Genomic DNA, 14,020 nt, shown 5'->3' with positions numbered 1-14,020 from the left:
GGTGTGCAGTCCCTAATGGATGAAGGAGGTAACCTAGTGACAGAGGATGTGGGGAAAGCTGAAGTACTCAATTCTTTCTTTGCCTCTGTATTCACGGACAAGGTCGGCTCCTGGACTTCTGTGCTAAGTGACGCAAGATGGGAAGAAGATGGACAGCCCTTGGTGGGTAAAGAACAGGTTAGGAACTATTTAGAAAAGCTAAACGTACACAAATCCATGGGTCCAGACTTAATGCACCCGAGGGTACTGAGGGAGTTGGCAAATGTCATTGAGGAGCCTTTGGCCATTATCTTTGAAAAGTCGTGGAGATCGGGAGAAATCCCAGATGACTGGAAAAAGGCAAATGTAGTGCCCATCTTCAAAAAAGGGAAGAAGGACGATCCAGGGAACTATAGGCCGGTCAGTCTTACCTCGGTTCCCGGAAAAATCATGGAAGGGATCCTAAAGGAATCCATTTTGAGACACTTGGATGAGAGGAAAGTGATCAGGAATAGTCAGCATGGATTCACAAAGGGCAAGTCGTGCCTGACCAATCTGATTAGCTTCTATGATGAGGTAACTGGCTCGCTGGACATGGGAAAGTCAGTGGATGTTATATACCTTGACTTTAGCAAGGTTTTTGATACCGTCTCCCACAATATTCTTGCCAGCAAGTTAAGAGAATGTGGATTGGATAAATGGACGGTAAGATGGATAGAAAGATGGCTAGAAGGCCGGGCCCAGCGGGTAGTGATCAACGGTTCAATGTCAGGATGGCGGTCGGTTTCTAGTGGAGTGCCCCAAGGTTCGGTTCTAGGACCAGTTTTGTTCAATATCTTTATTAATGACCTGGATGAGGGGATAGATTGCACCCTCAGCAAGTTTGCAGATGACACTAAGCTGGGGGGAGAGGTAGATACGCTTAAGGGCAGAGATAGGATCCAGAGTGACTTAGACAAATTGGAGGATTGGGCCACTAGAAATCTCATGAGATTCAACAAAGACAAATGTAGAGTCCTGCACTTGGGACGGAAGAATCCCAAGCATAGTTACAGGCTGGGGACCAGCCAGTTAAGTTGTAGTTCTGCAGAAAAGGACCTGGGGGTTACAGTGGATGAGAAGCTAGATATGAGTCAACAGTGTGCCCTTGTAGCCAAGAAGGCTAATGGCATATTAGGATGCATTAAGAGGAGCATTGCCAGCAGATCCAGAGATGTCATTATTCCCCTTTATTCGGCTTTGGTGAGGCCACATCTGGAGTATTGTGTCCAGTTCTGGGCCCCCCACTACAAAAAGGATGCGGAAGCATTGGAGAGGGTCCAGCGGAGGGCAACCAAAATGATTAGGGGGCCGGAGCATATGACCTCCGAGGAGATGCTGAGGGACTTGGGTCTGTTTAGTCTGCAGAAGCGAAGAGTGAGGGGGGATTTGATAGCAGCCTTCAACTTCCTGAAGGGAGGTTCCAAAGAGGCTGGAGAGAGGCTGTTCTCAGTAGTGACAGATGGCAGAACAAGGAGCAATGGTCTCAAGTTGTGGTGGGAGAGGTCCAGATTGGATATTAGGAAAAACTATTTTACTAGAAGGGTAGTGAAGCATTGGAATGGGTTACCTAGGGAAGTAGTGGAGTCTCCATCCCTAGAGGTATTTAAGTCTTGGCTTGACAAAGCCCTGGCCGGGTTGATTTAGATGGGATTGGTCCTGCCTACAGCGGGGGGCTGGACTTGACGACCTTCTGGGGTCTCTTCCAGTTCTAGGATTCTATAAGGGGATGGTTGGATGAAATAACATGATCTTGGTAACTAATTGACCATTCATTATCAGTTGGAAATAGGTCAATGGAGGGATGATAGGAGTTGCTCTAGGGAACTTTCTGGGTGTCTGGCTGGTGAGTCTTGCCCACATGCTCAGGGTTTAGCTGATCGCCATATTTGGGGTCGGGAAGGAATTTTCCTCCAGGGTAGATTGGCAGAGGCCCTGGAGGTTTTTCGCCTTACTCTGTAGCATTGGGCACAGATTACAGCTGAAGGACTCTCTGCATGTTGGGTCCTTCAAAGTATTTGAATGCTTCAATATCTTTGATATAGGTGAGAGGATTATTCTAAGAGGGGTGGTTGAGATTCTGTGGCCTGCACTGTGCAGGGGGTCAGACTAGATGATCATAATGGTCCCTTCTGACCTTAAAGTCTATGAGTCTATGAGAATCCTCACCCCTTTCTTACTCATTGGCAGAGGAGACAATCACACCCTCTATATTTATATAGCCCTTAGTGCAATGGGGACCAAATCCTAAGTAGGAACTCTGGCACTATTATACAGACAAATGGAATACAGCTTGAACTTGACACTCTAAGCTTAGAGGCAGCAAAGGCCAAAGGAATCAGTAGCTGATGGATCATCATTTCATGACTACTGCTATAATTCTTCACTAAAGAAAGAGAAATACTGAATTCAGCTCTAGGGAGATTAAGTCTGCGTAATTTCTTATGCCTATGCTAATATGTAGCTCCAAAATTCTAATGGGCAATAAGAAAGAAAGAAAGAAAGACACAGAATATCTATCTGTTTTCAGCAAGCCAAACATTCTGCAAGCTCTCTGCACATGTAAATACAAAATATTGTGATAGAGCCCTTACAAGAAGTTAGTTTCTGCAATCAGCCTTTCCTCTTTTTATTTTAGGAAGCATTTTTTTCTTTCCTGGCCCTAAAAGCCCATACATTTGATAGGGATGAAAGATGTGGTTAGTGCTGTGACATCCGGTCCTTAGGTTGATTGCTAAAATGAAACTTGTATTAGATCATCAAATGCATCTGGTGAGAACTGAAAACTGGAGCACAAGGCCCAGAATACAGAATAGCCCCTTTCTGTCATTTTCCCTTTCACTGGTCATTTTGCAAAGTCATTGTTATCACTCAATTCAGAAAACACAAGACTGTTAAAACACAGTCTCTAATCTGTAGTCAGAAAGAGAGGAGGGGAGAGGACAAACCATGGGCCAGAGCAGACAAACAACCGCATACAAAGGAATCCAATGCATCAGGGAAGGGCAGACAAATAAGCAGTGGCAAATTTTTAAAGTGCTTGTACACAAATGCTAGGAGTCTGATTACTAAGATGGGTGAACTAGAGTATCTCGTATTAAATGAGGAGACTGACATAATAGACATCACTGAAACCTGGTGGAATGAGGAAAATCTGTGGGACACAATCATACTGGGATATAAAATAGATAGAAAGGATAGAGCAGGCCGAGTGGGTGGCGGAGTGGTACTGTATGTGAAAGATAATGTAGAATCAAACGAAATAAAAATATTAAGTGAATCAACATGTTCAATAGAATCGCTATGGATAGTAATTCCATGCTCCAATAATAAGAAATTAGCAGTAGGGATATATTACCGACCACCTGACCAGGACAGCGATACTGACATTGAAATGCTAAGGGAGATTAGAGAGGCTACCAAAATAAAGAACTCTATAATAATGGGAGATTTTAATTACCCCCATATTGACTGGATACATGTCACCTCAGGAAGAGAGGTGGAGATAAAATTTCTCAATGGCTTAAATGACTGCTTCTTGGAGCAGCTGGTGCAGGAACACACAAGGGGAGAGGCAATTCTCAGTTTAGTCCTGAGTGGAGTGCAGGATCAGGTCCAGGATATAACCGTTACCGGACCGCTTGGGAATAGTGACCATAATATAATAACATTCAACATTCCTGTGGTGGAAAGAACACCACAGCAGTCCAGCATCCTGGCATTTAATTTCAAAAAGGGGAATTACACAAAAATGAGGAGGTTAGTGAAACAGAAATTAAAAGGCACAGAGACTAGAGCCAAATCCCTGAAAGCTGCATGGAAACTTTTTAAAGACACCATAATAGAGGCCCAACTTAAATGTATACCCCAAATTAAAAAACATAGCAAGAGACCTAAAAAAGAGTCACTGCGGCTTAACCACCATGTAAAAGAAGCAGTGAGGGACAAAAAGGTATCTTTTAAGAAGTGGAAGTCCAGTCCTAGTGAGATAAATAGAAGAGAACATAAACACTGTCAAATCAAGTGTAAAAATGTAATAAGAAAAGCAAAAAAAGATTTTGAGGAACAGCTAGCCAAAAACTCAAAAAGAAATAACAAAATGTTTTTTAAGTACATTAGAAGCAGGAAGCCTGTTAAAAAACCTGAGGGTCCCCTACATGATCGAGCTATAAAAGGATCAATCAAGGACGATAAAGTCATTGCGAAGAAACTAAATGATTTCTTTGCTTCAGTCTTTACAGCTGAGGACGTTGGGGAGATTCCTGAATCTGCACTGTCCTTTGTGGGTGATGAATCGGAGGAACTGTCCCGGATTGCAGTGTCTTTAGAGGAGGTTTTGGAACAAATAGAAAAACTTAATGTTAACAAATCTCCGGGACCGGATGCCATTCATCCAAGGGTTCTAAAAGAACTCAAATGGGAAATTGCTGAGCTATTATCTGTGGTTTGTAACCTATCCTTTAAATCGGCTTCCGTACCTAATGTCTGGAAGGTAGCCAACATGACACCAATATTTAAAAAGGGCTCTAGAGGCGATCCTGACAATTACAGACCGGTAAGTCTAACTTCAGTACCGGGCAAATTAGTAGAAACAATAGTAAAGAATAAAATTGAGAAGCATGTAGAAGAACATAATTTGTTGGACAAAAGTCAACATGGCTTCTGTAAAGGGAAATCCTGTCTTACTAATCTGTTAGGGTACGTCTACACTACAACGTTAATTCAAACTAAGCTAATTCGAACTAACGGATCCAGACTAAAAAACTAGTTCGAATTAGCATTTTGCTAATTTGAACTAGCATGTCCACATTAAGTGGACCCTGAACCGGGCTTAAGGATGGCCGGAAGGAGTGCTGGCAGGGCATCAGAGGAGGAATTAGAGTGTGGAGATGCTTTCTCAGGCTAGCCGAGGGCTGTGCTTAAAGGGTCCCTACCCTCACCCCGGACAGACAGTTCTCAGGAGTGCCCCGCTTGCAGAGCAGTCCTGGCTTGGATTGCGTGGACTACCCACACTGGGCACATCACAGCACTCGGCCATCAGACCGGCTGCACTTGCCGCAGGCTGCCATCTGGGGAGAGGGGGCAATTGGGGGGCTGCAGGAGAGCTTCTACCCCCAGAAGCCCGCAGAGCCAGCCCAGTCCTCCCCATCGGGGGCTCGTGCCCCATTCCTCCCTCACCTCCTTCCACTTACCCCTCCCTAGCCCCTCTTCTTGATGTACAAAATAAAGGACACGTGTCTTCCAAAATGGAATCTGTCTTTATTGAACAAAAGTGGGGGAGACCAGGAAAAGGAGGTGGGAGAGGGGAAGAGAGAGGGTGGGAGAGGGGAGGGCAACTACAATGATGAGGGGTTTGGAACAAGTCCCATATGAAAAGAAGCTAAAGAGACTGGGACTTTTCAGCTTAGAAAAGAGGAGAAGGAGGGGGGACAGGATAGAGGTCTCTAAAAGCAGGAGTGGGGTGGAGAGGGTGCATACAGAAAAGTTCTTCATTAGTTCCCATACTAGAAGGACTAGAGGACACCAAAGGAAAGGAATGGGTAGCAGGCTTCAAACTAGTAACACAAAGTTGTTCTTCACAAAGCAGAGTCAACCTGTGGAACTCCTTGCTCCAGGAGGCTGTGAAGGCTAGAACTAGAACAGAGTTTAAAGAGAAGTGAGATAAGTGTCTTTCTGCCTGTTCTCCAAGGCTACAAGTGAGCTCTTGTTTGTATGGATGGATGTTTTTAAGTCAGATGTTTATAACTCAGGGATTGCCTGAACACAGCCTGGTGACATCAGGTAACAGTCTGTCATGGATTACATCCATACACACAGTGATGAAAAATATATTCATTACAAATGTAAAGGAAAATTAATGTATAGGAAAACTTGAGTATTGAAATTTCTCTGGTATTTTGCCATTCATTGATCTTTCTAGTCAATAGAATGTGTCATATAGCAACATGCCTTACCTTACCTGGTGCCTTCTATGGGTACGTCTAAACTACATGCCTCCGTCGACGGAGGCATGTAGATTAGCCAGATCGGCAGAGGGAAATGAAGCCGCGATTAAAATAATCGCGGCTTCATTTAAATTTAAATGGCTGCCCCGCTCTGCCGATCAGCTGTTTGTCGGCAGATCGGGGCAGTCTAGACGCGCCGCGCCGACAAAGAAGCCTTTGTTAAGTCCGGTGCGGAGGGTGTCGAATTTTAGCATGAATGCCAGTTCAGAGGATTCCCTTTCAAGTGCAGATTTGAATGTCTTCTGAAGTAGGATGCAGGTTAGCAGGTCATTGAGACTGTGTCCTTTCTGGTTGAAATGACAAGAAACTGTTTTCTCTTTGTGATCTTGTCTGATATCTGTTTTGTGGGCATTAATCCTTTGGCGAAGTGTCTGAGATGTTTGTCCAATGTACATAGCAGACGGACACTTTCGGCACATGATAGCATAGATTATATTTCTGGATGCGCAGGAATATGTGTTCTTGATCTTATAACTCACTTGGTTAGGTCCAATAATGGTATCAGCAGAATGAATATGTGGACAAAGCTGGCAACGGGGTTTGTTGCAAGGGAAGGTACCAGGGTTGGTATTAGTGTGCTATGTCCTGTGGTGGTTGGTAAGAATCATCTTGAGGTTAGGTGGTTGTCTATAGGAGACTATGGGTCTGTCTCCCAGAGCCTCTTTGAGTATGGTATCCTGTTCCAATATAGGCTGTAGTTTATTGATAATGTGTTGGACAGGTTTAAGTTGGCATTCAAATCTGCACTTGAAAGGGAATCCTCTGAACTGGCATTCATGCTAAAATTCGACACCCTCCGCACCGGACTTAACAAAGACCCCAACTATCTTACACATTACAAAGATAGCTTCCCCAATTATCACCTCTAATACTATTAACTCACAGACATTTCCCCTTCCCCACCTCTAATATCATTAACTCACTGGCATTCACCTTCCTTCTTCCCTCCCCCCCCCCCCCCCCCCACATCCTCCTTCTGTTCTGTAATGTGATTTGTCCTTTTCATGTGTGTTCATTTTCTTAAATTGTATCCTTTGGTATATATGGTTGTGACTGTTTTCTTCCATTATTTGATCTGAGGAAGTGGGTCTGGCCCACGAAAGCTCATCATCTAATAAACCATCTTGTTAGTCTTTAAAGTGCTACATTGTCCTATAAAGACTAAGAAAATGCTTGCAACTTTTAAAATATGCCAGTTACTTGCTGTTTGATGCACAAAGCTATTTTTAAAAAATTCCAGTATGTAATAGGTACTTTCCAGGCAGAAAAGAAAGAATCATCCCTGCTCCAAACAGCTAACAGTCTAAGCTTAGGTTGGTGGACAAATAGACATTGAATTATAGATTCTTTACCATTCCTGCCAATCCTTTTTTGTGTGGCTATTCTTTCTGCTTCCAAATCAAATTTAATATAACAAAAATTGCTTTCCAGAAAAAAAAAATCTTATATAACGCTGGTATGGGTCTGTCACCATGAAATAAAGAGATTAGATGTCCATGTAGATCAGGGTCTTGCCTTGATCTGGCCCCAAGGCTCAGGGTTCCCATCTTCCTTTTTTTTTTTTTTTTTTTTTTTTTTTTTTTTTGCTTCTCTCTTGTGTGTAGTTCCCAGCTGGCTTTTCTGTGGGTCTGGGAATGGAGATTATAACTGAAATATTCGTACTACTGAACAAAACAATATGGTTGTTCTTTCCAAAATGTACAACTGAGCACAGACCAGTGTAACTTTGAAAATTTACTAGACAGAAGAAAAATGCTGCTTTTAATCATCTTAATGCACATGAACAAGCACAGAAACAATTTCCTTGCCTTCTCATTTTCTTAAATTTTTCCCCTTTATTGTTTTAGTCCTAAACATTTTTCATGGCACTAGACTGTATTTTTTTTGGGGGGGGGGGTTTTGGGGGGTTTTTTTGTCCCTTTTGCTGCCTGATTGGTCAGTTTCAGTTCCAAATGAGGTCTGGGGTTTGACTGGTAAGTTTGTAATTCTGGTGTTTGTAACTCTGAGGTTCTACTGTATTTCTAATTGTTAGATAGCTAGAAATGGGCATATCTGCTGAAAGAATGTGAGTTTGAGAAGACAGCTGTCTGAAAGCAGCAGTCCTTTCCCTCCCTGAGAATCCTTTGGTGTACAGTGAAAGTCAGTGTTAAGTTAATTTTTTTCCCTCAACATTACTATGAGGTGGTTTACACTAGAATATTAGATCAGTTTAACTTCTTCAGACAGAGGTGTGAAGAATCCACACTTCTGAGTGGAGTGAGGTGACAGAACTAGCTACTGCCTCATGGGAGGGCGGATCACCTACTTTGGCACGGTAATCCCTTTGGTTGGCATAAGTAGTATCTACACTTACCTGCTACAACGGGTCTCCTGCAGTGGTGCCACTATAGTTTAAATGTAGACAAACGATTTAAAAGTGCCTCCACACTCATCTGTTCTGTCAATCTGTCCAGTCAAAGCAATATTCACTTCCTTACTTCCCAAAATACATTTTTACCATCTTTAACACCAGTTACCACTGCAAAACCAATGCAGATATGGGAGAGTCTAATGTGGCTGCCCTGGCTCATCCACTTCTAATGGAGCAGTTAATTAAGTTTCCTGTGCATGTGCTTAGCTTTTCCTTCCCAGCTCCAATAAAGACAATGAGCTTCTGTGGGTGTAACTGAACACACATATTGAAAACAATGGTATTGAATAAGTGTAGCAGAGTTATCATCAGACCTGCAAAGTCTTTATTACTGGAGACAATGAGCAAACTAGAAAGAACATAACCTGAGTTCCTATTCCAGGATAGAATTTGTATGGATGGCAATTAGGAAATAATATATGTACTCATAATTGGCATAAAACCGACATGAAAAACTTTTATTATTAACAACAGCATCCCAGTAATGCCTAGAGACCCCAGATAAGATCAGAGACTCATTCAAATAGGAATTGTGCAAGTATGGAAACTACACCTCGCCTGAGGTACTTTCAATCTAAATAGATCAGCGGAAGTGAGGGAGAAAAGAAGCAATCTGATCCCTATTTTACAAATGAGGAACTGAGGCAGAGTCATTTAAGTAACTTAGTCTAGGTCACACAGGAACTTTGTAGCAAACCCAGGCATCAAACCCGGAAGGCCAGGAACAATGATTTAACCACATGCTCAGACTTCTTAGGTAGATTCACCATACTGAAAAAATGACCCCTCCCACGTCATTTATTTTAAACATAGATTTTGTTCAGTTCCATAAAATCTATGTGGGTTCTTGAAAGTCATGAGCTTCCAAAGGCTACTTCTACACTGTTCGTTTTTTGCAGAAAAGGAAATGCAAGTGAAGTGCTCATTAGTAAATCTTGCACTCTCATTTGCACATTCTCTTCCGATCCTTTTTGTGGAAGAGGTTTTTGAAAAAAAAACAAAAAACCCCACAGTGAATAGGAATAAGGGTTCTTGCGCAAAAGGTTTTTTTTTTTTTCCAAAAAATGGCCCCATTTACACTGCATTTTTTCCATAAAAACCTCTTCCGCATATGCAAATGAGAGCGTAAGATTTGCTAATGCACACTTCATTTGCATTTCCACTTCTGCAAAAAACAAATAGTGTAGACGTAGCCAAAAGGAAGCTTAAAAACCTGTTAAAAAGGGAAGAATCCTATGCACTGGGGTTATAATAGTGGAGATGTTTGCAACAAAGGGAGACAGTTTACATAGAAGCTGAAGTTAACCTATGGAATTCACTCTTGCAAGAAATAAGTCTGATCACAGACTTCTCCCCACTTGCAGCAAGAAATGCAAACTCATTTATTTGACTGAGCTGCTTGTGACAGATGCAATAATCACAAACAACAAAAAACCCATAAGCCAACTAAACATTTTCTCCTAAAAAAAAGAAAGAAACATTTTGCATACTGTGATAAGGATTAGAAAAACAAACAGAGTAATGAATAAGTGGCACCCAGTGTGAAGTTAATGCATGGGAAATCTTGTGGGGGTTGCCTCTGCTGAAATAAACTTGGTTAAGAATAGTTAGAGAGCACAAAAGCAAAAGTGAGTAAAAAAATTAACAGAATAAGTTCTTCATTTCAGCCTATGGAGGAAGTTCTGAAAATGAGTCACTTTAAACAGGACTCTTGAGTTAAACAGTACTTCAGCCTCTGCTTCAAATATTGCCAGCGCCTGCCTTTAAATATGGGACATTTGAGCCTACCGTAGGTGTTAAAGTAAAGTTCCTGCACCAGGGTTTTTCTAACTAACCTGACAGGTGTAAAAGGCGTGGTCAGGTAGAAAGTACTACCACTCCTTTCCTAAACTATCACTACACAAATCCCAACTGCAGGAATCAAATTTTCCCCCTTTAACATGGAAACTCAGGTCATTCAAGTAGCAGACTGGCAACCGTCCTCCACAGCACCTCAGAGCTATTCAGAGCACACAGGCAGGCGTAAGGGCAGGCAGCCCAGAATGAAGCACTAATAGAGCCAATAGCAGCCTCTGTCCTCATCAGGTCTGGGGTACAGGTTGGAGGCAGTGTCTTACAATCACCTGTATGTAACTGCCTCTCTGTCCATGCCTGCGTACTAACCAGACAAGTGGATCTCTCCTGGTGGTGCAGAGGTGAGCCCTTCCTCTTCAGTTTTCACAGCCAGAGAATGCACTCTCCTGGTCAACGAGAGGACCACATGTACTTTGTCCCCGGGGGCTGTGGAGCAAGTTCTTCAGCTGTCACCTAGGACTTTGTGTGGAAATGCTGGGGGAGAAGGACCCACTAGCAGTCCTTCTGGGATTTGGCTTCACATTGTGCCTTTCACAAGGAACCCATTCTGGAAACCATTCAGCATCTAGTTTAAAGCTAGTTTTTGCCCTCCTCTTATGAGGCCGTGCAAGAGACAGTAAGACCCTGTCTACTCTCAAATGGCCATGGAAAGGGCCACACAGAATGGCAGCCTCTATGCTGAGGGAAGTGCAAGGGCTAATGCAAAGATGATTTCCCCACAAACCTCAGGGAAAAATTCAGCAGAGGTGGGATAGGGAGAAAGTGAACTCATGCTTCCCTCCTCCCTGCATGTACCAGCAAATAAAGCCTACAGTACAGGGCAAAGAGGCTGCACCCTTTAATGGGGTACGGTGCATCAGTGCTGCGTCTGAAGTAGTGCAGCTTCATTTGGCACCTAGTGTGTATAAGACCTGCTCCAAAGCTTACTGAAGACAATGGAAGTTTTTCTGTTTACTTCAGTGAACTTTGGAGCAGGCCTATAAAATGGACGAGCCTCATTTCAGGAAAGATCATAAGCATTCAATGAGTCTACTCTACCATTACTTAATTGTACGGGGTCCTAACTTACCACTTACCAGGCCCAAATATGGAATGAAGACCAAACTGAGGGACACAAAAATATTATTCATGTAGAACACTTACAATGTTGTGAGATTACTGTAATCAGCTCTACATCTAATCTCCCTCTTATGACTCTGCATTTGTAATCTTCGTCATCTCCAGCAATAAAAGTGGAAGGACAGAAAATTTGCCATTTGATGGGTATAAAGGCGAGATTGGAAGGTGAATGACAATTTGGCTCCGTGTAAAACTTCCAGCAGGCTCAGAATGTAGGAGCAGACTCTGAATATAATCTTCATAAATGGTCAATTTTTCATAAATAAAAATGGGAACTGTAGCTTTTCCTGGTGAATTTAATAAATGCAGATATGAAAAATATATTTGTCAGACTGAATACTCAGACAGCATAGCAAAAAGGATTGAACGTCTTAGCTATCAAAAGTCTTGTAATAACAGATGTACAGTATAATAAAGTTCACAAGTGGGCTAACAGAAACGTTTCTCATGATTTCATGACTTTTTATGGTAATTCTTTCTTCTGAGCATCAGCCAGTACACTTGAGTCACTCTTGAACTCTTCATTAAGGACAGGGTCAAGTGTTGCCTAAAATACATGTATTCAGAACTTGTCTCAGTTCTCTCATCCAACACAATGACCAGTGAATATTCAACAGTGAATCACTAGATTCTACTTCACTTTTTCACATATCTGAAGAAGATTAAAAACACTGAATGACAAAATATAGAATGTATTGTATCAGAAATTATACATAGTTCCTAGTGCAATGGGGAAATGCTGATAGGCACTTTTGCCTACAGCACTAAAATTCCCTGCTCAGTCAGTGGGACTATTCAACAAGCATTGTTTCTCATAGAATGATTACTTACCAGCATAAAGATCCTAGGTATGAAGCTTTAGATGGCAAGGTCATGAGCTTTTTTTATATAGTATTAAGATGCTTCATTGTGTGGAAAATAAATATTACAAAATAAATATTACAGAACAGCTCTTAGTCTAACATGCTATCGCTTTCAATAACTTGCATCTCCGAGGTTGAAATTTCCCAATTTGGGGCCAGGCTTTCTACTGCCCTCAGTTTCCATTAAGTACAGCAGAGTGAGGGGTGCTAGTGAGCTGGTTGTGGCTCCCTGATTCTCTGGTTCAGCTTTGGCCCTTGCCCCTGTAAGAGAATCCTAGATGCTGCTCTAATTAGTGTGGGCTAGTCATGGGCTTCATTGACCTTGGAATTTTTCTGATTTGTATGAGGAACAAGATCATTTCCCTGAATGACATTTCCTCAGAATGACAGAGCACAACGTGGCTTACATCTGTCTTTTAAGTATCACCCATTTTCAGCTGTGCCAAAGCACAGCTCAGCCACAGGCATCTTTGTATTAGCTTCAGTCAGAATAAAATGGGGCCCTAGGGTCCCTCTTCTGCAGTTAAATACACGCTTAACTTTATGCATGTGAGTAGTTCCATGGTGAAATACAACAGATACCTCTTACGCAGTCACAGTGCCGGATACTGCTGGGAGGAGGGCTATTTCTCCTTGTGCTGCAGCTTAGCTCCATTGTCACTAAGCTGTGCACCCAAAATGCAACAGTACGCTGATATTTGGCTGAAGTACCCTATGAAAGAAATTCATCCATTGCTTGCTGTAGCATTCCATGGAGCGCAAATGAGGCCTGCTGCTCACTGAAATCCACCAGAACTGAGTACGGCTCCTTACTCTTCCGTAGAAGCATCTGGGATTTTTTTCCACATAGGATCATTCTAGCTCCTTTATTTTATACTAAATAATCCTTTTTAAAGACTGATTCATCATAGCTCATCAGATTTGAGGTCAAAAAACTTTAAGGGACTCCATAATCTTTCCACATATAGAAGTGGCCAGATTCAGAGCTTAGTTAAATCTGGACAAACCTTATTAGCATCACTAAATTTCCTCTGGATTTTCAGAATTTGCACTAGAATGCTTAAATAGAAACTTTCACACGGGCAGGTATTACAAAGCATGTAGTTTTAAGTGATTTCTCTCGCACGGCACTTACACTTATGTAGTCACGTCCTCTGCAGTCAATCAACACATGTAGACTAGATATCAAGCCAGAAGTGTGCTGCAATGTGCATTAATGGCACCAAGGTAATGTTGGAAAGCTGAGATTGGTCAGCAAGCAAATGTGTTGACTGAGGTTAAGAAAACTAACATCCCTCTGCCCCTGTGGTTTTTGCACCTGAATCATATGAAAGGAAGATAAAGAAAGTTGGCTGCTCTTAAATATCTCCAGAGATGGAGATTCCACAACCTCCCTAGGCAATTTATTCCAGTGTTTAACCACCCTGACAGTTAGGAAGTTTTCCTAATGTCTAACCTAAACTTTCCTTGCTGCAGTTTAAGCCCATTGTGTCTTCTCCTAGGCTACGTCTACACTGGCCCCTTTTCCGAAAGGGGCATGGTAATTTCAGAGATCATAATAGGGAAATCCGCGGGGGATTTAAATATCCCCCGCGGCATTTAAATAAAAATGTCCGCCGCTTTTTTCCGGCTTTTTTTGCCTCATTAGAGACAAACACAAATACAACAGAGCTTCTTTCCACTGTAGTCCAACGCAAGGGGGACTATTTTGGATTACAGTTTTATTTTAGGCTTCCAAGAAGTCTGAAAGG

Source organism: Pelodiscus sinensis, chromosome 1, assembly GCF_052426305.1.
Source record: "Pelodiscus sinensis isolate ZL-2025 chromosome 1, ASM5242630v1, whole genome shotgun sequence".
Lineage (NCBI taxonomy): Eukaryota > Metazoa > Chordata > Testudines > Trionychidae > Pelodiscus > Pelodiscus sinensis.
This window is presented reverse-complemented; position numbering follows the sequence as displayed.